This window comes from Mustelus asterias, chromosome 5 (genome assembly GCF_964213995.1).
Source record: "Mustelus asterias chromosome 5, sMusAst1.hap1.1, whole genome shotgun sequence".
In the NCBI taxonomy this organism is placed as follows: Eukaryota; Metazoa; Chordata; class Chondrichthyes; order Carcharhiniformes; family Triakidae; genus Mustelus; species Mustelus asterias.
Window position 1 is genome coordinate 147,760,309 of NC_135805.1, and position 27,038 is coordinate 147,787,346.

The window sequence follows — 27,038 nt, forward strand, 5'->3', positions numbered from 1 at the left end:
ACATGTGACTCCAGAGCCACAGCAATGTGGTTGACTCTCAACTGCCCTCCAAGGGCAACTAGGGATGGGCAAAACATGCTGGCCCAGCCAGCGACGCCCATGTCCCACGAATGAATTTTTAAAAACTGGTGTCGGAGCAATAAACTTATATTTGGGCCTAACACTCTCGAAGTTGAGACATGAGGAATTGTTTCACGATGTTTATCAGCCATATCTCCTGGCTGATATCATAGTAAAGCAGATAGAAGAAGATACAAACCACAAACACCTGCTCTGAGACTGAATACAGTTACGGCTGACATTCCACCTTCGCTCAACCTTCCTGTCCACACCCCATATCCACTATTCCCTGAGAGCCCAAAACCCTATTGCTATTTCAGCCTGAAATATACTCGACTGTTGAGCATCGAATTCCTCCTAGGGGAGCAAATCCCTTATGCTCACAACCCCATGAGTAGTTGTTTGGGAGCACAGAATAAGTATTGCTGAACTAAACAATTCTTTCAATCCTCAGGAATGTAATGTGAAAAACTTTGAAATAAAATCTCTTTTTCTTTTGACAAAGCCCACCGCGAGTAGATTTAATCCTTCCTTTGTGATGATCTCACCCTTTTTCTTACACTGTGTCTTTGTGTTTGAGGTTCCCCACCCAGAGTGAGAATCTCTCAGTGACTGCTCTGGCAAGCCTGTTTACATAAGACCATAAGACCATAAGACATAGGAGCGGAAGTAAGGCCATTCGGCCCATCGAGTCCACTCCACCATTCAATCATGGTTGATTTCAACTCCATTTACCCGCTCTCTCCCCATAGCCCTTAATTCCTCGAGAAATCAAGAATTTATCAATTTCTGTCTTGAAGACGCTCAACGTCTCGGCCTCCACAGCCCTCTGTGGCAATGAATTCCACAGACCCACCACTCTCTGGCTGAAGAAATTTCTCCTCATCTCTGTTCTAAAGTGACTCCCTTTTATTCTAAGGCTGTGCCCCCGCGTCCTAGTCTCCCCTGTTAATGGAAACAACTTCCCTACGTCCATCCTATCTAAGCCGTTCATTATCTTGTAAGTTTCTATCAGATCTCCCCTCAACCTCCTAAACTCCAATGAATATAATCCCACGATCCTCAGACGTTCATCGTATGTCAGGCCTACCATTCCTGGGATCATCCGTGTGAATCTCCGCTGGACCCGCTCCAGTGCCAGTATGTCCTTCCTGAGGTGTGGGGCCCAAAATTGCTCACAGTACTCCAAATGGGGCCTAACCAGTGCTTTATAAAGCCTCAGAAGTACATCCCTGCTTTTGTATTCCAAGCCTCTTGAGATAAATGACAACATTACATTTGCTTTCTTAATTACGGACTCAACCTGCAAGTTTACCTTTAGAGAATCCTGGACTAGGACTCCCAAGTCCCTTTGCACTTTAGCATTATGAATTTTGTCACCGTTTAGAAAATAGTCCATGCCTCTATTCTTTTTTCCAAAGTGTTGACTTGCTTCAATGAGATCTCTCTTCCTTCTGTTGTTATGTGCCAATCACTCTCACTCTGAGTGTGTGGATAACTCTCTCTTTTCTGCATCTTGCCTGTATGATTCTGTTGAATTCCTCTATATTTGTCAGTTTGTGTTGTGGAAACTGGGTGCGTCAATCTTTGAAGGTGACAGGACAGGTGGAGAGAGCAGTTAGTACAGCATTTAGAATCTTATTTCTAACAGGGGCACAAAGTACAAGAACAAAGAGGTTATGCTAACACTAGTTAGACCTCAGCTGGAATATCGTGCACAGTTCTGGGCACCACACTACAGGAAGAATGCGAATACATTAGAGAGAGCGCAGAAGATGTTTACAAGAATGGTTCCAGGGATGAGATATTTTAGTTATGATGATAGATTGGAGAGGTCGGGACTGTTCACCTTGGAAAGAAGAAGGCCAACAGAAGATTTGATAGAGATGTTCAAAATCATGATGGAACAGGCCGGAGTAGATAGGGACAAACTGTTCGGAATGGGCTGTCCGGAAGTGTGGTGGGGGCAGCTTCAATCGAGGTACTTAAGAGGGCATTGGATGATTATTGCAATAGAAGCAAAGTACAGGGATACAGGGAAAAGGCAGAGGCATTGCATGAAGTCGTAATGCTTGTTTGGAGAGTCGGTGCAGACACGATAGACCGAATGGCCTGCTTCTGCACATTGTAAACATTCTGTCACCTTGCGATGCTGAAAAAGTGAAGAGCAAAATTCATAGAATCATAGAATCCAAAATTCCTACCAGAATAGAAATAGCAGAATCCAAACACTACTAAATAATACACATACTCAGAGCAAAAAAAAGACTGTAAGATGCAGGGCAGTGATGGACAACCTGCGGCCTGGGGGTCACGTACAACCCATCTGGGTTCTTAGTGCGGCCCACGAGACATGTTATTGACCATTGCCCAGGGTTTCCACATTCCAGTTACTTCTATCTGTGATTTTTTTCCGACCGATATGAATGAATTGATAGGCAGGTAAAGCAAGGGCAAGTGCAGTGAGGTGCACGCTGATTGCTCACAACATTGACTGTGAGAGCCGTGCGCTGCCTCTGTGTCCAAAGTGTAAATATTGATTTGGTTTTACCATTTCATAACATCACAGAATCATTGAATCTCTACAGTGCAGAAGGAGGCCATTCGGCCCATCAAGTCTGCACAGAGCATTTTACCCTGGCCCATCCTCTGGTATGTTATGTATTTAACCCGCTAATCCGCCCAGCCAACACACCTTGGGATGCTGAGGGGCAATTAATGAGGCCAATCCACCCAGCCTAAACATCTTTGGGCTGTGGGAGGAAACTGGATCACCCAGAGGAAACCCATGCAGACACGGGGAGAATGTGCAAACTCCACACAGACAGATACCTGAGGCCAGAATTGAACCTGGGTTCCCGAGGCTGTGAGGCAGCTCTGCTAACCACTGTGCCACCATGCCACCCCTGCCTGAAGTATTCAGCAGATATTAAATGTATTTAACTGGATTCATGATGTCAAGGTTAGTGAGCAAGCCTGATTTCAATCTTGTGGCCCACTGAAGTAGAATCATAGAACTAGAGTATAGAAGGAGTCCATGTGGCCAATCGAGCCTGCACTGACAACAATTCCACCCAGCTCTATCCCTGTACCCCCACGTATTGACGCTGTTAGTTCCCCTGACACTATGTGGCAATTTAGCCTGGCCAATCAGCACAACCAGCACATCTTTGGACTGTGAGAGGAAACCAGAGCACCCGGAGAAAACCCACACAGACACGGGGAGAATGTGCAGACTCCACACAGACAGTGACTCAACATCAGAATTGAACTCAGGTCCCTGGTGCTGTGAGGCAGCAGTGCTAACCACTGTGCCACCATGCCAGTGAAGGAGGGCACCTCATGCGGCCCACTCACAGGCCGAGGTTGCCCAGCACTGATGCAGAATAAAAGACCACTTTTGTGCATCAGACACTGGCAGCTCCTGTAAAACCGACACCTCCTGTCCCAGATACTGACTTTACAAAGTGACACCCAGATTAGCTCCACAGGGACTGAGGTCCATAAAATAAAGCCTGACTCATAAACAAATGACAGCCATGCACAGAGTGAAAACACCAGCCCCATATTAATAATGACAATGAACAGGTCAGAACAGCAGACTCACACAGAAGGAAATGAGCGAGTGCTGCAGATTGGCACAGCAGACACTAACAAGCAGCGACAAGTGTTTCCTCTCAACTGCTGGATACTGACATTCCCTCAATCTCAGCTACTTAGCCTCAGGGGGAGCTTCCCTCCTACTGCAGCTGCAGAGTCAGGAAGAGCTCCTCAGCACAAAGCCCTGACTGGGGAGTGTTAGTGTGGGCTGGGCTGTGCTCCGACAGAGCCTCTGCTCCAGCGCTATGTGGCCTCGATGGTTCTGAGCAGGGTGGCAAATGCGCACGGTTACCGGAACGACTCTAGGGAGTTCTGCATGAGCAGGGAGGAGATCCCCGACCAGCTCAGGGAGCTGGGGGACCCCAGCCACATCGATGTGTCCAGCTGGGGGGGGTGAGTGAAGGCACTGTCATGCATCTGGCCATAGCCCGGGGCCCTAGTGCAGAGCCAGGGAGCCCAGAAAGAGTTGGAGCAACTGTACAGGAGACTGACTCGGGAATACAAGGTGGATAAGGTAGTCAAGAAGGCACATGGCATGTTTGCCTTCATCGCTCGGGTCATTGAGTATAAAAATTCGCAGGTCATGCTGCAGCTGTACAGAACCTTAGTTAGGCCTCATTTAGATTACTGTGTACAATTCTGGTCACCACACTACCAGAAGGATGTGGATGCTTTGGAGAGGGTACAGAAAAGGTCATTGAGTCATCGAGGTTTACAGCATGGAAACAGGCCTTTCGGCCCAACTTGTCCATGCCGCCCTTTTTTTTAAACCCCTAAGCTAGTGTCAATTGCCCATATTTGGCCCATATCGCTCAATACCCAACTTACCGATGTAACTGTCTAAACGCTTTTTAAAAGACAAAATTGTACCTGCCTCTACTACTACCGCCGGCAGCTTGTTCCAGACACTCACCACCCTCTGTGTAAAATAATTTGCTCCTCTGGACCCTTTTGTATCTCTCCCCTCTCATCTTAAACCTATGCCCTCGAGTTTTAGACTCCCCTATCTTTGGAAAAAGATATTGACTATCTAGCTGATCTATGCCCCTCATTATTTTATAGACCTCTATAAGATCACTAGGTTTACCAGGATGTTACTTGGTCTGGAGGGTATTAGCTATGAGAAGAGGTTGGACAAACTCGATTTGTTTTCACTGGAATGACAGAGATTGAGGGGTGACCTGATAGAAGTTTACAAGATTATGAGTGGCATGGACAGAGTGGATAGTCAGATGCTCTTTCCTAGGGTAGAAATGTCAAGCACTAGCAGACATATGTTTAAGGTACATGGGGGAAGGTTTACAGGAGATGTGCGAGGCAATTTTTATTTTACACAGAGGGTGGTGAATGTTTGGAACGCGCTGCCCGGGGAGGTGGTGGGAGCAGGTACGATAGCGGCATTTAAGGAGCAACTAGAAAAATACATGAATAGGATGGGAATGGAAGGATCGGGACTCCTAAGTGCCTATGGATTTAGTTGAGGCAGACATCATCATCGAGGCAGGCTTGGAGCATCAAAGGGCCTGTTCCTGTGCTGTACTGTTCTTCGTTCTATGTTCTTTGAGTGCATGAAGAACATGGCAGGAAAATCAGCAGGTACACTGCACCCTGACAGTATAGCTCACATCCAGGGGTGGTACACTGTACCCTGACAGTATAGCTCACATCCAAGGTCAGGTACACAGAACACTGACAGTAAAACTCACATCCAGGGACAGATACACTGCACCCTGACAATATAACTCACATCCAGGGTCAGGTACAAAGCACACTGACAGTATAACTCACATCCAGGGACAAATACACTGCATCTTGTCATTATAACTCACATCCAGGGGTGAGTACACATCACCCAGACAGTATAACTCACATCCAGAGTCAGTTACACTGCAGCCTGACGGTATAACTCACATCAATGGATCAGACACTGACAGTATAACTCACATCCAGGGACAGGTACGCTGTACCCTAACAGTACAACTCACATCCAAGGTCAGATACACAGAACACTGACAGTAAAACTCACATCCAGGGACAGATACACTACACCCTGACAATATAACTCACGTCCAGGGACAGGTACACAGAACCCAGACAGTATAACTCATATCAAGGGACAGGTACACTACACCCTGACAGTATAAATGATGAAGGAACAGTGCTCCGAAAGCTTATGGTATTTGCTACCAAAGAAACCTGTTGGACTTTAACCTGGTGTTGTGAGACTTCTTACAGTATAACTCTTATCCAGGGACAGATACACTGCAGCATGACAGTATAACTCACATTCAGGGACAGGCACACTGTACCCTGACAGTATAACTCACATCCAGGAACAGGTACGCTGCACCCTGACAGTATAACTCACAGTAAGAAGTCTCACAACATCAGGTTAAAGTCCAACAGGTTTATTTGGTAGCAAATACCATAAGCTTTCGGAGCACTGCTCCTTCGTCAGATGGAGTAGAAATGTGCTCTCAAACAGTGCACAGAGACACAAAATCAAGTTACAGAATACTAATTAGAATGCGAATCCCTACAGCCAGCCAGGTCTTAAAGGTACATAAAGCTAAATATAACTCACATCCCAGGGACAGGTACATTGCAGCCTGAAAGTGTAACTCACATCCAGGAACAAGTACATTGCACCCTCACTCACACTCATCTCCACGGAATGGGAGGTAGGTAAACGTTTGTAACGTGATAATATGCAACAACTATACTCCGCAGAGTATAATATGAATTCCCATGGTGCAGTTGATCGTATCTTTGCCTCTGAGCCAACATATGTAAAATCCTTCCAAAAACACGCCAACGGCTGGAGGTAAGAGCAGGAGAGACCCTGGTTAGACACATTTGATGTTCCTGAAGCTGTAAGCCTCTGGCCACAGACCAGCTACCTGTTCGGGAATTACTAGCTATGGAAATAGATAGAGAGAGGGGAATTTATATCTATACATTGAGAGAAGGGAATTTATACCTATGAATTGAGAGAGGGGGAATGTGCAACAAAACCTGGGTGTCATCATACACCAGTCACTGAAGGTAAGCATGCAGGTGCAGCAGGCAGTAAGAAGGCAAATGGTATGTTGGCATTCATAGCGACAGAATTTGAGTATAAGAGTCTCGCTGTAATTATACAGAACCTTGGTGAGGTCACACCTAGAATATTGTGTGCAGTTTTGGTCTCTATCTGAGGGAGAATGTTCTTGCTAAGGAGGGAGTACAGAGAAGGTTTACCAGACTGATTCCTGGGATGGCAAGACTGATATTCGAGGAGAGTTGCGTAGTTCAGAAGAGTGAGAAGGGATCTCATAAAAACCTATAAAATTCTAACAGGACTGGACAGGTCAGATGCAGGAAGGATGTTCCCGATGGCGGGGGAATCTAAAACCAGAGGTCACAGTTTGAGGATAAGAGATAAAATCATTTAGGATTCAGAAGAGGAGAAATTTCTTCGACAGAAAGTAGTCAACCTGTGGAATTCACTACCAGGTAGATGTTAGGTAGATAGATATAAAGTCGATAGTCAACATCTTTTCCCAAAGCTAGAGGAGTCTAAAACGAGTGGGCATAGGTTTAAGGTGAGAGGGAAGAGATACAAAAGGGTCCAGAGGGGCAATTTTTACATGCAGAGGGTAGTGAATGTCTGGAACAAATTGCCAGATGTAGTAAAAAAAAGTAAAGTAATGTAAATTTATTAGTCACAAGTAAGGCTTACATCAACACTGCAATGAAGTTACTGTAAAATTCCCCTGGTCAACACAGTCCGGCACTTGTTCGGGCTAATGCACCTAACCAGCACGTCTATCAGAGTGTGGGAGGAAACTGGAGCACCCGAGGAAACCCACGCAGACACGGGGAGAACGTGCAACTCCACACAGACAGTGACCCAAGCCGGGAATCGAACTGTTGTACCTGTTAATTCTCAGATCCTTTCGACCAGTTTGCTTACTCCAAAGTCTTACCCCGGTGCCCTTATTTGCAAGATGGACAATGGACAAACACAAGTTTATTCATAAGTTTATTAATAAATAACACTATTAACTCTTAAATTACCCACATAAAACAAGAGGATACCGCAGCAGGTTCAAGTACACTACCCGTAAAGATGGTTTGGTTAAACTGCAGGCCCGATTCTCTGAGTCCCTCTGGTCTGTCGTCATGAAGGTGAGTCTCGATGGCAGCTTCTCTGCTCAGTCTTCCGGATGGTCAAGGTCGCCTCCCTCGTCGAGTCTTCGCTGCTGGCGTGTCTGAGATGTGTACCTTTATCGCCTTGCCTGCCTGCCTTTCCAGAACCTTAACTGGTTTCCAGCCAATGAGGTCCCAGGAGGGGGTCCCAATACCCAATGGGTTTCTTGATGTCTGCCTGACAGGACACTGGGGCCCACCCCCAGGTGTCCATCTCCATGCTGTTGCTTACACGTAACCTGTTGCCAGATAAGGTAACTGCAGGAACTCTACGTGACAGAAAGTCTGGCCCAATCTGGGCTTCTAATAATAGCAAGAAGTTTAACAACACCAGGCTCCAAGCCCCTTCTTCAGGTGAGTGGGAATTCTGTTCACAAATAGGGCATATAAAGACACAGACTCAATTTACATGAATAATGGTTGGAATGCGAATACTCGCAGCTAATCAAGTCTTTAAGATACAAACAACGTGAGTGGAGAGAGCATCAAGACAGGCTAAAAAGAAGTGTATTGTCTCCAGACAAGACAGCCAGTGAAACTCTGCAGGTCCAGGCAAGCTGTGGGGGTTACAAATAGTGTGACATGAACCCAATATCCCGGTTGAGGCCGTCCTCGTGTGTGCGGAACTTGGCTATCAGTTTCTGCTCAGCGACTCAGCTCAGTGGATGTCGTCTATATGGATTTCAGTAAGGCATTTGACAAAGTCCCACATGGCAGGTTGGTTAAGAAGGTTAAGGCTCATGGGGTACAAAGAGAAGTGGCTAGATGGGTGGAGAACTGGCTTGGCCATAGGAGACAGAGGGTAGCGGTCGAAAGGTCTTTTTCCGGCTGGAGGTCTGTGACCAGTGGTGTTCCGCAGGGCTCTGTACTGGGACCTCTGCTATTTGTGATATATATAAATGATTTGGAAGAAGGTGTAACTGGTGTAATCAGCAAGTTTGCAGATGACACGAAGATGGCTGGACTTGCGGATAGCGAAGAGCATTGTCGGGCAATACAGCAGGATATAGATAGGCTGGAAAATTGGGCGGAGAGGTGGCAGATGGAGTTTAATCCGGATAAATGCGAAGTGATGCATTTTGGAAGAAATAATGTAGGGAGGAGTTATACAATAAATGGCAGAGTCATCAGGAGTATAGAAACACAGAGGGACCTAGGTGTGCAAGTCCACAAATCCTTGAAGGTGGCAACACAGGTGGAGAAGGTGGTGAAGAAGGCATATGATATGCTTGCCTTTATAGGACGGGGTATAGAGTATAAAAGCTGGAGTCTGATGATGCAGCTGTATAGAACGCTGGTTATGCCACATTTGGAGTACTGCGTCCAGTTCTGGTCGCCGCACTACCAGAAGGACGTGGAGGCGTTAGAGAGAGTGCAGAGAAGGTTTACCAGGATGTTGCCTGGTATGGAGGGTCTTAGCTATGAGGAGAGATTGGGTAAACTGGGCTTGTTCTCCCTGGAAAGACGGAGAATGAGGGGAGATCTAATAGAGGTGTACAAGATTATGAAGGGGATAGATAGGGTGAATGGTGGGAAGCTTTTTCCCAGATCAGAAGTGATGTTCACGAGGGGTCACGGGCTCAAGCTGAGAGGGGCGAAGTATAACTCAGATATTAGAGGGATGTTTTTTACACAGAGGGTGGTGGGGGCCTGGAATGCGCTGCCAAGTAGGGTGGTGGAGGCAGGCACGCTGACATCGTTTAAGACTTACCTGGATAGCCACATGAGCAGCCTGGGAATGGAGGGATACAAACGATTGGTCTAGTTGGACCAAGGAGCGGCACAGGCTTGGAGGGCCGAAGGGCCTGTTTCCTGTGCTGTACTGTTCTTTGTTCTTTGTTCTTTGACTCAAATAGACCATTGTCCGCAGCAAACTACCCAACCTTCAGGAGAACAGTGACCACAACACCCTCAACCCTGCCACAGCAACCTCTGCAATACGTGCCGGATCATCGACACAGATGCCATCATCTCACGTGAGAACACCATCCACCAGGTACGGTACATACTCTTGCAACTCGGCCAACGTTGTCTACCTGATACGCTGCAGGAAAGGATGTCCCGAGGCATGGTACATTGGGGAAACTATGCAGATGCTGCGACAACGGATGAATGAACACCGCTCGACAATCACCAGGCAAGACTGTTCTCTTCCTGTTGGGGAGCACTTCAGCGGTCACGGGCATTCGGCCTCTGATATTCGGGTAAGCGTTCTCCAAGGCGGCCTTCACGACACATGACAGCGCAGAGTCGCTGAGCAGAAACTGATAGCCAAGTTCCGCACACACGAGGACGGCCTCAACCGGGATATTGGGTTCATGTCACACTATTTGTAACCCCCACAGCTTGCCTGGACCTGCAGAGTTTCACTGGCTGTCTTGTCTGGAGATAATACACATCTTTTTAGCCTGTCTTGATGCTCTCTCCACTCACGTTGTTTGTATCTTAAAGACTTGATTAGCTGCAAGTATTCGCATTCCAATCATTATTCATGTAAATTGAGTCTGTGTCTTTATATGCCCTGTTTGTGAACAGAATTCCCACTCACCTGAAGAAGGGGCTTGGAGCTCCGAAAGCTTGTGTGGCTTTTGCTACCAAATAAACCTGTTGGACTTTAACCTGGTGTTGTTAAACTTCTTATTGTGTTCATCCCAGTCCAACGCCGGCATCTCCAAATTCTAATAATAGGCCAGTGCATTTCAATGCGGTGTAATGATCTCGTGCTGGGTCCCAGTAGAGTGCAATGATCTTTGATAGATGATTGATGGGCCAGGCCCAGACATGTTTGGGTATTTGTATAATTGGCCTGCCTGAGGTTTGACTGTGTTTGATTTTAATATGCCCAATTCTTTAATTTAGGATATCCAATTTAATCAGCCTTAAAACTGATATTATATTACCACACTCCGTCCTCTTGATCCAGAGAGTGTCAGTGAACCGGATCACACAATCCTTACCAAACCATCTCAACGAACAAGTACCCTGAACCAGGGTTTGATAGTATCATCCCTAACCCACAGTAGTACCAACAAATTTAAATGAAGTAAAATAATACAAGAAGCAATAAAGAAACAATACATCAATACTGCAAACAAACAAACAAACAAAGCAATAAACAGTTCAAAATGACAAGTGACTGTACATATTATAATATAGATGGGAGAGTATCAAAGTTCTTGATTGCAGAGCTTTTCCCGATGTCGGATGGCCCTTGCCGGGTCTAGGTTTTGCAGAAATTCCTTCTTCCATTGGGCAAATTTAAACGTGAGGATGGTTAGGTACACTGCCATAAGTAGGATTCCTATTACGGCCAGGTGTGACAGAATGCGGACCCATGGGTGGATTTGGACTTTTGAACCCCAATCCCAGTGGTCCTCCCACCATGTAGTGGCTCTAATTTCACTAATGTTCTTTTCTATTTCCCCTGCTTATTGCACCACTTTGACAAAGCTCTTATGTGTCCTAATTTGTTGAAGTTTTTCGGGTAGAAGTTTTATCCCGGTATAAATTTTTTCAAAATAGTCTCCCAAGCTTTGTCTCAATTTCTTGCTAGTATTTATTAGTGTTTTCTCTCTTCTGTGTATGTCTACCATCTCAATTAATCCTATCCTAGCGGGAATCTGTGGTTTAATGCAAAATGTAGTGTTGTGGATGTTACAAATGGTTGCCCCATATTGGTAATTTTCTAGCGAGATTGTAATACAATATTCTCCCTCCCCCCTGTAAGCCACCCGAGTGACATCCCTTTCCAAATTTCGAATTTCCAGTGTACAATTTAGGTCAGTGGTTGTTCTGAATCCACACAGGGCATGTTTATTTCCATCCACCAGACATGGGAACACGACCATTTCGTCTGCGTGTTCACATTTCTCCAGACTGGTGACTATGAGCTTCCCTCCTTTCTCAGCCACATACGGTAGAGTCCCCTGGTATCCCATCCACATCCCTCCTTTAATGATCCCCAACACCATTCCTAGTGCAGTCCCCGGGGTTCCTCTACAACTATCGTTAGACCAGACCTTGGTCAGTTGCCATAATTGGCAGTTAGTGACATTGGGGTGTTTTTTTTTCCCCGGATCAGGTGTCCAATCTGTTCATCACTGATCCAGGATGGAACTTTCCCCCTGCTAACCTAATCGAGATTCTCTCTTAACTGCTCGACCATCCATTGCCCATGGATGATACGCAGAGTTCGGTTCTGTTGCCTGGCATCATCTTCCACCCTCCTTCGGGTGATCTGATTAATAATTTGGGCATGTCCTTCTTACCATAAGGCTACTGGCCCTGTTCTCAGCCAAATCTCCCTCGACATCTTGCCGAGCATTTTCATTTAAGCTGTCCAAGGTCTGTTTAACTTGTCGGGTTAGGGTTCTGAGCTTATTATCCAAATCAGCCAGATCCAGTGCGTTAATGGTGGATATCCCTGCTCCGTATGCAGTCGCCAGATCATTCAGGATTTCCCTCCTCTTGCGCCCCTTTGACCTGGGCGTCTCTTGCGTGTGTACCAGTCTTTCGGCTCAGCAGCCTCTGGATCAAGTGGAGATTCAATTTTCTAAGTGGGGAGGGACATCAGTCTGGTAATTGTGTTCCGGCTAAATCTACCACTACTGGTACCAATTTGTAGTGTGCGTTGTCGAATAATATTTTCCCTGTATGTTTTAGTATTAACCCATTTTGGGGCCCTGGGGTGGTTTCGGGACAAGTGGGGATGGGTGCGCTAACAGTTGTCCTTAACCCATTCTTAATTTCACAGTATATGTACACGTTCTGAATAACCTTACCGGGGCACTTCTTTCCTAATTCCAGCCCTTTTTCTGGGCCATGGGCTAGACAGGCTAGCTCCATGTACCCATGGTTAGTGTACGCCCACCAATCACTAGTGAGGGTCGTCCTTAGGGAGCAGTAATCAGAGCTCCCATTATCTTTCCTGTACACCACTCTTTGGTTGTTACACCCATAGGTGATACTCTTATTCGGGTGTACCCATAGGAAGCCATCTCACATTTGCCTGCAGCTGGTGGGGTGAACCACATATATCCAGGGTATCGTAGGCTGATCTTCTGGCCTTCAGTTGATGTGGTGTCTGTGGTTCGGTCTGAGACGAGGAGTCCCAGATGGCAGAGAAGTATGTAGTTCATTCTGGGGGAGATCAAGGTAGCACCTGTTAATTCTTATTAATACCTGATTCTCTTTTCCTTTTCTTTACTAGAATGTTGTATGACTCCCCTCTTTTTCTAAAAAAAACAAAGAAATAAGTAAAGGAATAATAAAGGTCCAATAGTGTCATACGAAGGGTTGGTCGGCAATCAGTGTTGATGGGGTTGAGTGGGGTAAGGAGTTTGCAGAGCGAGAAAATAAAATGTTGGGTATGTGGCATGTGTCGTTGCTGTTGGAGGACTATGGCACAGTATAACAACAGATTCTTCATCCCACAGCCAAACTGTGGTGTGTCGGAAGATTATGACGCAGTATAATGTGGGCAGATAAGAAGTCCTTTTCAATTGGTGATGCGTCGAGTGGGCGGATAAAGCTATTTACAATTTGGACTGCGATGTCCTGATTCTTCCTTAGTGGAGGGAACCTACGTGGGCGGACTTTGGCTGTCAGGTATCCACTGCATTAACACCTCTGGAAGTGAGCGCTGGGTCAAGCAGTTCTGGGAGTCCCAGTACCAGGGGCGCCATGGGGGTAAGGCTTTCTGGTGCCCCAGACTCCTTTTGGTCGAGGTCCCCTCAAACAGGGCCTTCCTCCAGACATCCGCTGAATCGGAGCTGGAACAAGGTGGGCCTGAATTAATTCCGGAACCATAGGGTGGAGGTTCAGGGCCTGGAGTACGGGGTGTGGGTTACAGTGGCTTGTCGGGCTGGTCCTTCGAGGGGCATGGGTCGAAGTCCATCGTCAGGGAACCGCTAAGATGGTCGTGTGGGGTAGTTGGGTGGTGCCCTGCAGTTCCAGGTGAAATGGTTGGGCTTGTGGGGGTGGGCCTCTGGGCTTGGCTCTGTATGGTTCCCAGTGTTGGGCGTACGTCCTGTGCGGCCTTGTGGTTTCCTGTGTTGGAGATCAGCAGGGGTGTATGGGTGTTCGGCGTTTGCTGGTCCCCTGAAGTTTGGTGGTACCCTACCGTCCCGGGCAAAATGGTTGGGTTGCCCACAGTTATAACATTGTGCTGTGCGGGTGCATATCTGGGGTTGGTTTTATCTTGTTCCCTGTACCTGGGATTGGGAATATATCGGGGTTCTGCGCGGGGCTGCGGTTTTCTGTATCGATGATTGGCAGGGGTAAATGGGGGAGAGTTTCCCAGTGCCCTGTTTCCACCTCCCCCTTCGTTACGCCAAAGCGGGGCCGGACGGGTCTGTGTAGATTGGGTTCATCTTTCAATTTTCATGGACTTGGGGGTGTCTATTTGTCTGACTTTCTGTTCCCACACGCGAGTCATTTTGTGAATGGCCCAGGCTTCTGTGTGTGTATTATCATCAGGGTCAAAACTCTCACAGGCTTTCTGACTCCCCTCGGTGGCGTGTGCTATCAGAGTCCGGATCCATATGGGCCGGTGGTGTGCATTTAATTGGACTCGATTTAATTGGCCGAAAACTGCAACAAATTGGTTCCATAGTCAGCCAGCATAGGCTGTCGGGTGTTCCCCTCGCTTTTGTTGGCAGTTGTTTAAGCCTTTTACCGGGTCATCCCTAATGTAGCCTATGGCAGCCAGAACGGCCGCCTCCATTTCTGGTAGGGTTCCCCCGACCACGTTCTGGGGTTCGGGTAGGGCGGAACGGATGGCAGGACTTAAAATAGCAAAATACGTTTAACCACTTCTGCCTCGTCTAGGCTGTTTAAAACACGATATTGGGTGACCTGGTCAAAGAGAGCATGTGGATCCTCGGAGGGTTTGAATAATCCAATCGCTTTAGCTATGTCAGTGAGCTGTGTCATGGTGTATGGAATTACATAAGTCACATTGTGGTTCTGTCCGTCCTGTCGTCGGGTAGTGACCGGGTTCATCGGTACAGGAACCGGATCAGTGACTGGAGTTATCGGGATGGGACTCGGACTAGGGGCTGAGACTGAGTGTGCCGGGATGGGGACTGGATTAGGTGGTGTCGTTGCTTCCATTATCGGGATCGGAGGTGGGGGTCCCCAGTCGGCAGTGACGCTAGCTGTTGCATAATGGCAGGCATCCTCTTCTAATTCCCTCCACTCTACCCCTGGGTCACTGTCCCCGGTTTCAGTGGTGTGTGCACACATTACACCCCTTTTTATGGCTAGTTGCGAGTCGAAATCTTCAATCTCGCACAGGCATTTGTAGTGGTTTGTTGCGTGGGCAGTATTTGCTTTTCCTGCTTGGTGCAAAAATTTACTGCACCTGCAGGTTGCTGCATTTACGTTTAACTTCCTCTACCTGGACGTGGTCGGGGGAACCCTACCAGAAATGAAGGCAGCCGTTCTGGCTGCCATGGGCTACATTAGGGATGACCCGGTAAAAGGCTTAAGCAACTGCCAACAAAAGCGAGGGGAACACCCGACGGCCTATGCTGGCCGACTATGGAACCAATTTGTTGCACGTTTCGGCAAATTAAATCGAGTCCACTTGAACGCACACCACCGGTCCACATGGATCCGGACTCTGAATGGGAGGAAGTCCTCCATTTATATTTGAACCGTAAGTGGCCCAAATGGGTGCAGTGGGGTGACGCCCCGAAACCGGATCTGGGATCCGGGCGGCACGGTAGCACAGTGGTTAACACTGCTGCTTCACTGCTCCAGGGACCTGGGTTCGATTCCCGGCTTGGGTCACTGTCTGTGTGGAGTTTGCACATTCTCCTCGTGTCTGCGTGGGTTTCCTCCGGGTGCTCCGGTTTCCTCCCACAGTCCAAAGATGTGTGGGTTAGGTTGATTGGCCATGCTAAAAATTGCCCTTAGTGTCATGAGATGCGTAGGTTAGAGGGATTAGTGGGGTAAAATATGTAGGGATATGGGGGTAGGGCCTGGGTGGGATTGTGGTCGGTGCAGACTTGATGGGCCGAATGGCCTCTTTCTGTACTGTAGGGTTTCTATGTCTTTCTATGTCTATGTCATTTGGCATGACTGGCCATAATTATTTCCTTTTAGGATTTGTCACTTGAGTGTAGGTAAGGGGTAGGAGTCCGGTTTTCACTAAACTCCCTCCCATAGATTTTACCCAAATTTCCTTCACTATCCTAGTTCTAACTACACAGTTTGTCCACCTCGTGTTACAGAAAATTTACTGGTTGAATCTGTATTAGTCCTTCACTCACTTAAGACTGGCTGTCACGTGGGGCAACCTGCTCTCTTAATTCAGGCTCAGACGGAGTGTTGGAGGTTCAACTTCGGAGCAACGTCTCATTTCTTATCAAAGGACCATCTGGGGTGCCAAATATTGTACCTGTTAATTCTCAGATACTTTCGAGCAGTTTGCTTACTCCAAGGTTTTACCCCTTATTGCAAGATGGACAAAGGACAAACACAAGTAAAGGTTCAATAAGTTTATTAATAATAACACTATTAACCCTTAAATTACCCACAAATAAACAAGAGGATACCCTAGATTCAAGTATACTATCCACAAAGGTGGTTTGGTTAAGCTGCAGGCTCGATTCTCTGAGTCCCTCTGGTCCGTCATCACGAAGGTTTGTCTCGATGGCAGCTTCTTCCATCCTTCCTTCTCTGCTTAGTCTTCCGGATGGTGTGTCTGAGATGTGTACCTTTATCGCCTTGCCTGCCTCCCTTTTCAAAAACTTCTCTGGTTTCCGGCCAATGAGGTCCCAGGAGGCGGTTCCAATACCCAGTGGGTTTCTTGATGTTGCTGGACAGGACACTGGAGTCCGCCCCCAGGTGTCCATCTCCATGCTGTTGCTTACACGAAACCTGTTGCCAGATAAGGTAACTGCAGGAACTCTTGGTGACAGAAAGTCTGGTTCAATCTGGGCTTCTAACAACAGCCATGATGTGGAGATGCCGGCGTTGGACTGGGGTAAGCACATTAAGAAGTCTCACAACACCAGGTTAAAGTCCAACAGGTTTATTTGGCAGCACAAGCTTTTAGAGCACTGCCCCTTCATCAGGTGAATGGAAGTTGTGTTCACAAACAGGGCCTATATAGACATATATATGTAAAAATATATATGTAGACATATATATGTTTATATATAGGCATATTCATGTGTCTATATAGGCCCTGTTTGTGAACACAACTCCCACTCACCTGATGAAGGAACAGTGCTCCGAAAACTTGTGCTGCCAAACAAACCTGTTGGACTTTAACCTGTTGTGAGACTTCTTACTATTCTAACAATAGGCCGGTGCATTTCAATGGGATGCAATGATCTCATTCTGGGTCTCAGTAGAGTACAATGATCTTTGATGGGTGATTGATGGGCCAGGCCTTGACATGTTTCTGTATTTGTATAATTGACCTGCCCCAGGTTTGACTGTGTTTAACTTTAATCTGTCCAATTCTTTAATTTCGGATATCCAATTTAATCAGCCTTAAAACTAGGCCCTGATTATATTGCCACAGAACCCAGGTCCCTGGCGCTGTGAGGCAGCAATGCTAACCACTGTGCCACTGTGCTGCCTCTAGTAGTAGAGGCGGATACAATTTTGTCCTTAAAAAGCATTTTAGACAGTAACATGGGTAAGATGGATATAGATGGATTTGGACCAAATGCGGGCAATTGGGACTAGCTTAATCCCAAAGGGCGGCATGGACAAGTTGGGCCGAAAGGCCTGTTTCCATGCTGTAAGCTAATATGACTCGGCCACAGAAAGTAATTGAGGGCAAAACATTGCGTGTTTTCAAGAAGGAATTAGATATTGCTCTTATGACTAAAGAGTTCAAGGGATACGGGGGAAGGTGGAATCAGGCTATTGAGTTAGATGATCAGCCATGATCATAATGAATGGTGGAGCAGGCTCAAGGGGCCAAATAGCCTACTGCTCCTATTTTCTATGTTTCTATTATGGAGAAGTAAAGACAACATCTGAACCCATCTCTCCCATTGCCATTCGGCAGGGTGGGGTGAGTGGGTAGGGTGGGGTGAGTGGGTGCATGGGTTGCAGGGATTGAAAGTAGGCCTTTTGTATGTCAGCTGGGTAGAAGTCCTATGCTTGACCTGCTGTCCAGTCGAACTCCCATCACTTGTCAGCAGCCCCAAGGTTGAGCACCGGACTATGGCTTCCTGCCTTTGTTCATTTAGGCCGTTGGTCATCCATTATAGGCAATGGCCTAGTGGTATCATTGCTGGGCTAGTAATCTAGAGACCCGGGTTCAAATCCCACCATGGCAGAAGATGACATTAGCATTCAACCAAATAATTCTAATGATGACCATGAAACCATTGTTGATTGTCGTTAAAGGAAAAAAAAACCATCTGGTTCACTAATGTCAATGTCAATGAAAATCTGCCATCCTTACCTGGTCTGGCCCACATGTAATCCGCAGCAATCTCTCAATGTTTACCCGACCTAATTCTTTCATGAAGAACTTTCCAGCCAGGGAAGTGCCTGTTAAGGTGTAATTTTGAAGTTGAAAACAGGATCCAGGTCAGCCCATTTGTAAGCAGCAAGCTCTGAGAAACGGCAATCCGATTGTGACCTGATTAATCACTTTTTGTCATTTTAAATCGAAGGTATGCAGATATGAAAGAACTGGTTTCACCATCCATCCCCAGACCTGCCTGGACCACGAGAAACACAAACTGGGTCCATTTCTCAAATGACAAAGCTGCCCACTCTCAGGATCATCCTGGAATTCATTCATAACCCCGAACTTCCTTTCTTCATGCCAAACCACCATCTTAAACTCCTCTCCAGTGTCCCCTCTACCCTCACCTCTGACAAGCAATCCATAAGACCATAAGATATAGAAGCAGAATTAGGCCATTCAGCCCATCGAGTCTGCTCTGCCATTCAATCATGGCTAATAAGTTTCTCAACCCCATTCTCCCACCTTTTCCCCGTAACTCTTGATCTCCTCACCAATCAAGAACTTATTAGGATGGCACGGTGGCACAGTGGTTAGCACTGCTGCTTCACAGCGCCAGGGACCAGGGTTCAATTCCGGCCTCGGGTCACTGTCTGTGCGGAGTCTGCACGTTCTCCCTGTGTCAATGTGGGTTTCCTCCGGGTGCTCCGGTTTCCTCCTGCATTCCAACGATGTGCCGATTAGGTGGATTGGCCATGCTAAATTGCCACTTAGTGTTTGGGAGATTAGCAGGGTAAATATGTGGAGTTACGGGGATAGGGCCTGGGTGGGATTGTTGTCGGTGCAGACTCGATGGGCTGAATGGCCTCCTTCTGCACTGTCGAGATTCTATGATCTCTGACTTAAATACATTCATGACTTGGCCTCCACAGCCTTCTGTGCGATGAATTTCATAGATTCACCACCCTCTGGCTGAAGAAATTCTTCCTCATCTCAAAGAACAAAGAAAATTACAGCATAGGAACAGGCCCTTCGGCCCTCCAAGACTGCACCAACCATGCTGCCCAACTGAACTAAAACCCCCAACCTTCCTGGGACCATATCCCCCAATTCCCATCCTATTCATGTATTTATCAAGATTCCCCTTAAAAGTCACTATCGTATCTGCTTCCACTACCTCCCCCGGCAGAGAATTCCAGGCATCCACCACCCTCTGCACAAAAAAGTTGCCTTGTACATCCTCTTTAAACCTTGCCCCTCACATCTTAAACCTATGCCCCTTAGTAATTGATTCTTCCACCCTGGGGAAAAGCTTCTGACTTTCCACTCTGTGCATGCCCCTCATAATCTTGTAAACGTCTAACAGGTCACTCCTCAGCCTCCATCGTTCCAGTGAGAACAAACCAAGTTTCTCCAAACTCTCCTCATAGCTAATGCCTTCCATACCAGGTAACATCCTGGTCAATCGTTTCTGTACCCTCTCCAAAGCCTCCACATCCTTCTGGTAGTGTGGCGACCAGAATTGAACACTATATTCCAAGTGCGGCCTAACTAAGGTTCGATAAAGTTGCAACATGACTTGCCAATTTTTAAATCCAATGCCCTGACTGATGAAGGCAAGCATGCTGTATGTCTTTTTGACTACCTTCCCCACCTAATTCTCAGTTCCAATTGATAGGTTTCCTCTTTCGCTGAGACTCAATTGACCACCTCTGCTGTGTCTCTCCCTTCCATTAGACCACCCGGACAAGCTTTCTTTCAAATCCTCCTGTGGCAGGTGATAAGGGAACCAACACGAGGGAAAAACATACCTGATTTCATCCTCATCAACCTGTCTGCCACAGATGCATTCTGAATTGGTGTAACATGGGCAATTATGGATGGGAAATAAATGTTGACCCAGCCAGTGATGCCCACATCCCCTGGGAGATTGAAATGATATATTATATGTCAATATATATTGTGGAATATGCAGTGCTGGACTTGTTAATAAGCTGAAATGAACCTTATTTATTGGTTTACTGCTGATTTTGGAGTCTGCACAGACCTCACCAATGTTATGGGGTCAGTTCAGGGGTCGGCCTCATTTGTGTAGGCCATCTCTCGACCTACTTCCGCACCCCCTCCCCAGTCTGAAATCACACCCCCAGTGAGGTCACGTGAAATCCAACTAAGAATGTTTTCAACAAGTTTGTTCCGTTTGGTTAAGATATTGGAACATAGCTGGGAGATTATAGAATCCCGGTTTCATATGTTGGACTAATGTATGGTAGGACTCTAGGAAGTACAGAGGACCAGAAGGACTTGGGGTGCATGCCCATAGATCAGGTAGCTAAGGTGGTTACGAAGGCGTATGGGATATTTGCCTTGATTAGCAAAGACATATAATATATGAGAGTGGGGAGATTACGATGCAGCTGCATAAAAGGCTGTTTCGGCCACAGCTAGAGTACTGTGTACAGTCCTGGTCACTACACTATAGGAAGGATGTGATTGCACTGGAGAGGGTGCAGAGGAGATTCACCAGGATGTAGCCTGGGCTGGAATGTTTCAGCTATGAAGAGAGGCTGGTTAGGCTGGGGTTGTTTTACTTGGAGCAGAGAAGGCCATGGGGGGACCTGATTGAAGTGTATAAAATTATGAGGGACATAAATAGGGGAGATTGGAAGAAACTTTTCCCCTTAGTACAGGGATAAATAACCAGGGGGTTTGGATTTAAGGTAAGGGGGCAGGAGATTGAGAAAGGATTTAAGGAAAAACTTCTTCACCTGGAGGGTGGTGGGAATCTGGAACTTGCTGCCTGAAAGGGTGGTAGAGGCGGGAATTCTCACAACAGTTAAGAAGCGTTTAGATGATCATCTGAAATGCCATGGCATACACGGCAACAGAGGAAGTGCTGGACAATGGGATTAGAATAGATAGATGCTTGATAGATGGCTCAGACACAATGGGCCGAAAGGCCTCTTTCTGTGCTGTAAAATATTCTGACTCCATGGGTCCTAGTTATAAATGGTGGTTATTTATCCTCACAGTGGTGTGGTCATCATTTTGTGATGTGTTACATTTACCAGATGTAACGTGCATGAACGCTGTCCGGTTACTGAATCCAGATCGTTCTGAAGGCTGGAAGATCTCATTCAATCCAAACGGGGTGGATGTGGTGCTGCCATGCGGTCCACGTGTATCGGAATGTGCTTTCCCCAGCCTGATCAGTGAGACAAGCTGATTGAAGTCGCCATCGAAAGTGGCCGCAAGACTCGCCACCACCCCACGGGCCACTGGGTTCATTGGCTGCAGCATTATCCACAGCGTGCGCTGTGAATGGGAAACTGGTCAAAAGCTGGGGATCCGGGTTGATGGAGGTGTTGAAGGAAGCAGAGAGCTACGTGGAGAAAGCTGGGTGCAAATTTGCTGAAAATCTGGCCGCATGGTGCGTGAAAAACCTCGCACTATTCAGTTTCCATTCCAGCCACATTTTCACAAGGGGCATCTGTTGGTTGAGCTGTTTAGCCTAAACTCCTCTCAGCCTGGCTCCAACGCAAAATCAGGCTGACATATGTACAAGGAACGGGAGTAGGCCATTCAGCCCCTCAAGGTCTGATGGTAGCTTCACTCCAGCATTCCGCCTACCCTCGATAACATTGCACCCCCTTTCCAACAGAGTAACTATCCACCTCTGCCTTAAGAATAAAAGTCCTGATTCCACAACCTTTTCAGGAAGGGAGTTCCAAGGACTCACAGCCCTCTGAGGGGGGCACAGTGGCACAGGGTCTAGCACTGCTGCCTCACAGTGTCACAGACCCGGGTTCGATTCCGGCCTTGGGTGACTATGTGGAGTCTGCATGTTCTCCACGTGTCTGCGTGGGTTTTCTCCGGGTGCTCCAGTTTCCTCCCACACTCAAAAGATGTGGAGGCTTGATGGATTGGTCATGCCAAATTGCTCCTTAGTGTCCAAAGCTGTTCAGGTTAGGTGGATTAGCCATGGTAAATGTGTGAGGTGATGGGATAGGGCAGAGAGAAGGGTTTGGATAGGCTGCACTTTCGGAGAGTTGGTGCAGACTTGATGGGCCCAAGAGACTCCCTTCTGCACTGTATGGATTCCATGGTTCTGAGTGAGCACATTTTACCTCATCTCTGTTGTAATTGGGCAATGCTTTAATTGTAAACGGTGAACCCTAGTTCTAGATTTTTTCACAAGAGGAACCATCCCGCCACATCCAACCTGCCAATACCCCTCAGAGTCTTTAATGTGGTGGCACGTGGACACCGGGGCGACATGTGGACACCAAGGCAACACGGTGGCACAGTAGAGCACTGCTGCCTCACAGAGCCAGGGAACTAAGCTCAATTCCGGCCGCGGGTCACTGTCTGCGTGGAGTTTGCACGTTCTCCCCGTGTCTGCGTGTGTTTCCTCCGGGTGCTCCAGTTTCCTCCCACACTCCAAAGATGGGTTAGGCGGATTGGCCATGATAAAATGACCCCAGTGTCGGGGGAGTAGCAGGGTGAATGTGTGGGATTATGAGAATAGGGCCGGGGTGGGATTATGGTCGGTACAGAATCGATTGGCCGAATGGCCTCCTTCTGTACTGTAGGGATTTTATGATTCTATGTTTCAATTGAGTCAACTCTTTCTCTTCTAACCATATCTCCATAAGACCATAAGAACTAGGGAGAGGAGGAGGCCATTCAGCCTTTTGAGCCTGCTCCCCCATTTAATAAGATCATGCCTGATGTAACACTCTGAGTCTACTTCCTGCAATTTCATGGTTACCCTTAATTCCCTGACTGATTCAAAACATATCGATCTCAGCCTTGAAAATGTTCAAGGCCTCAGTTTCCAAAGGTTCCTGGTGTAAATAATTGCAAAGATTCCCCATTCTCTGAGAGGTGAAATTCTTCCTCAAACTGGTCTTAAATGACTTCCCCCTTATTCTGCGACTGTGTCCTCTGGTCCTTCCCTCTCACCTGAGTGGAAACAGCCTCCCAACATTTACCCTGCCTAATTCCCTCTGAGAATCTGACATGTTTCATTCTTCTGAACTCCAAGAACAGACCCAACCTGTTTAATCTTTCCTCATACCGCAGACACACCTTACCCAGGATCATCCGAGTAAGCCTCCATTGTGCCACCTCCAGTGATAATATAAACTTTGCTTTAATAATGGGACCAAAACGGCACACAGTATTCTGAATGTGGCCTCACTAGTAACTTGTACAGTTGCAGCAACTCCGATTTACTTTAAAACGGCGGCACGGTAGCACAGTGGTTAGCACTGCTGCTTCACAGCTCCAGGGTCCTGGGTTCGATTCCCGGCTTGGGTCACTGTCTGTGTGGAGTTTGCACATTCTCCTCGTGTCTGCGTGGGTTTCCTCCGGGTGCTCCGGTTTCCTCCCACAGTCCACAGATGTGTGGGTTAGGTTGATTGGCCAGGTTAGAAATTGCCCCTTAGAGTCCTGAGATGCGTAGGTTAGAGGGATTAGCAGGTAAAATATGTAGGGGTAGGGCATGGGTGGGATTGTGGTCGGTGCAGACTCGATGGGCCGAATGGCCTCCTTCTGCACTGTAGGGTTTCTATGAAAACACCAGGTCCCTAGAAAGAAAGGCCATCTTTCCCGATTACTTTCTGTACCTGTAAGCTAGCTTCCTGGGTTTCATGAACAAGGACCCCCAACTCCCTTTGTACCACAGCTTTCTGCAACCACTCTCTGTTAAAATAATAATTTGCTTTCTCATTCTTCCTTTCAAAATGAATAATCTCATGTTCTCCCACATTGAATTCAATTTGCCAATTTTCTGCCCACTCACTTATCCTTTCAGTATCTGTCTGTAAATGTTTATTTATATATTTACAAATGGGCGCCACGGTGGCACAGTGGTTAACACTGCTGCCTCACAGCTCCAGAGACCTGGGTTCGATTCCCGGCTTGGGTCACTGTGCTGAGTTTGCACATTCTCCCCGTGTCTGCATGGGTTTCGTCCGGGTGCTCCGGTTTCCTCCCACAGTCTGAAAGATGTGCTAGGTAGTTGCATATACAAGATCAGGCGTCAGAGTGTGGCAACTAGGGGAATTTCACAGTAACTTCATTGCAGTGTAATGTAAGCCTTACTTGTGATTAATAAACTTTTTTTCACTTTTTATTTCCTCCTTACAACCTGCCTTTCCACTCACCTTTGCATCATCTGCACATTTGGCCACGGTACACACTGTTCCTTCCTCGTATCTCCTCAGGTGAGGAAATTGGATGGGGTGATAGGAGATGTTGAGAGAGGTGACGGTGATACTGCTGAAGATGCCAGCAAAACAGCAGGACATGGCAGACAGGTCTGTGCAAACTAATCGCAGCTTGGAAGGCAAATGGTACATTGGCCTTTATTGCAAGAGGATTTTGTAGGGCGGCACGGTAGCACAGTGGTTAGCACTGCTGCTTCACAGCTCCAGGGACCTGGGTTCGATTCCCGGCTTGGGTCACTGTCTGCGTGGAGTTTGCACATTCTCCTCGTGTCTGCGTGGGTTTTCTCCGGGTGCTCCGGTTTCCTCCCACAGTCCAAAGATGTGTGGGTTAGGTGGATTGGCCATGCTAAAATTGCCCTTAGTTTCCTGAGATGCGTAGGTTAGAGGGATTAGTGGATAAATATGTAGGGATATGGGGGTAGGGCCTGGGTGGGATTGTGGTCGGTGTAGACTCGATGGGCCGAATGGCCTCTTTCTGTACTGTAGGGTTTCTATGATTTCTATGATTATTTGAGTTTAGTAGTAGGGGTGACTTACTTCACTTATACAAGGCCTTGGTGAGACCACACCTGCAGTACTGCGTGTAGTTTTGGTCTCTCTGCCGAAGGAAGGATATACTTGCCATCAAGGGAGTGTGTCGGTGGTTCACTGGGCAGAGCCCGGGTTTGGCGGAACTGTCCTATGAGGAGAGATTAGTTCAACTGGGCTTGTAGTCAGTATAGTTTAGAAGGACATTTGTGGATGACATGAAGATTGACGGGGTGGTGAAATCGTACATGGCTGAGCACTTGAAATGTCATAACATTCAAGGCTGTGGGCTAAGTGCTGGAAAGTTGGATGGATGCAGATTTGGTGTGGTTTTGTCAGGGCAGACCCAACTGGCCCAAGTGCCTCTTCTTTACTGTGTGACTGTACGACTCCATGGATTGGAGTAGATCTGATTGAAACATATAAAATTTGAACAAGGCTGCACAGACTAGATGCAGGGAGAATGTTTTCCTGGCTTGGGAGAACCAGGGGACACAATCTCACAGTACCTGGGAGACCCTTTTTTCTAAAGACTGAAATAAGGAAAGTATTAAGAAGCTGCATATATAAGGTTAAAAACGTGGTGTTTGACAAATCTAAATGTTGAAAAGAAATGCCAAGCAAACCAAAAGAAATCATATAGCATTGTCTCTTTAAAAAGCATGTGTCTTTGTGTTTGAATTTTAAACTGCAGGAAGCCGGCTGCAGAAGCAACATTTGTATCTAAAGCAGCAGCCAGAGTTCCAGTAAAGCAAAACAAGCTTTTGCATTGAACCAATGAGCAAGCACTCAGAGACACAGGACCAATGGAATTCAAATGTGAGGTTTGTTGACAGCCTCAAGCCACTCAAATCACAGGAATACTGTGAGGTCATCCCAGGTCGCTACTTCCTGTTAGTCAGCAGATATGAGCTTCACCCAGTCAAACCTTTCCTCATAAAACAACCCACCCATTCCTGGTATTAGTCTGGTAATCCTCCTCTGAACCGCACATTTTCATCCTTCAGGGCTGCAGGAAGGGAGTGTCGCAGTGTGGGGATGTGCAGCCTTTTGGGCGAGACATTTTAACAGAGGTTACAACTGCTCTTTCCGAAGTGAACATGACAGATCCTGTGGGACAGATTCAAAGAGAGCTGGGACATCCTCTCTCTCTCTGTGTTGGGGCCATTATCTGCCAATCAGCTGTCCATAAATTGACTGCATATTTCTGATGTCACAATAGTGTCCTCACTCTCCAGCCAATGAAGTATATTTGTTTTGGGGTATGAAATGTTGCTTGTATGGCATGGTGGCACAGTGGTTAGCACTGCTGCCTCAAAGCGTCAGGGACCCGGGTTCAATTCCAGCTTTGGGTGACTGTGTGGAGTTTGCGCATTCTCCCCATGTCTGCATGGGTTTCCTCCGGCTGCTCTGATTTCCTCCGTAAGAAGTCTCACAACACCAGGTTAAAGTCCAACAGGTTTATTTTCAAAAAAATAAACCTGTTGGACTTTAACCTGGTGTTGTGAGACTTCTTACTGTGCTTACCCCAGTCCAACGCCGGCATCTCCACATCCTGATTTCCTCCCACAGTGTATATTAGGTGCATTGGCCATGCAAATTTGCCCCTTAGTGTTCCATGAGATGTAGGTTAGGGAGATTAGTCGGGTAAATAAATGGAGTTAGTGGGATAGGATCTGGGTAAGACGCTCTGTCGGAGAGTCAGTGCAGTCTCGATTGGCCAAATGGCCTCATTCTGGACTGTAGGGATCCTATAATTCTGTCCTGGGTGTAATTAGCAGCACACCAAACCTTTAGGGGCGGTACTGTGGCACAGTGGTCACCACTACTGCCTCCCAGCAACAGGGACCCCCAGATTTGATTCCGACCTTGGGTGACTATCTGTGTGGAGTTTGCACGTTCTTCCCATCTCTGCATGGGTGTCCTCCAGGTGCTTCAGTTTCCTCCCACAGTCCAAAGGTGTATAGTTTGATTGGCCATGT

The 27,038-nt window shown here is 47.1% G+C and overlaps 1 pseudogene; it reads left to right on the forward strand.

Moving 5' to 3' along the window:
* Window positions 1-27,038, forward strand: part of LOC144494056 (ADP-ribosylhydrolase ARH1-like) — a 50,577-nt pseudogene that overhangs the window by 22,315 nt on the left and 1,224 nt on the right.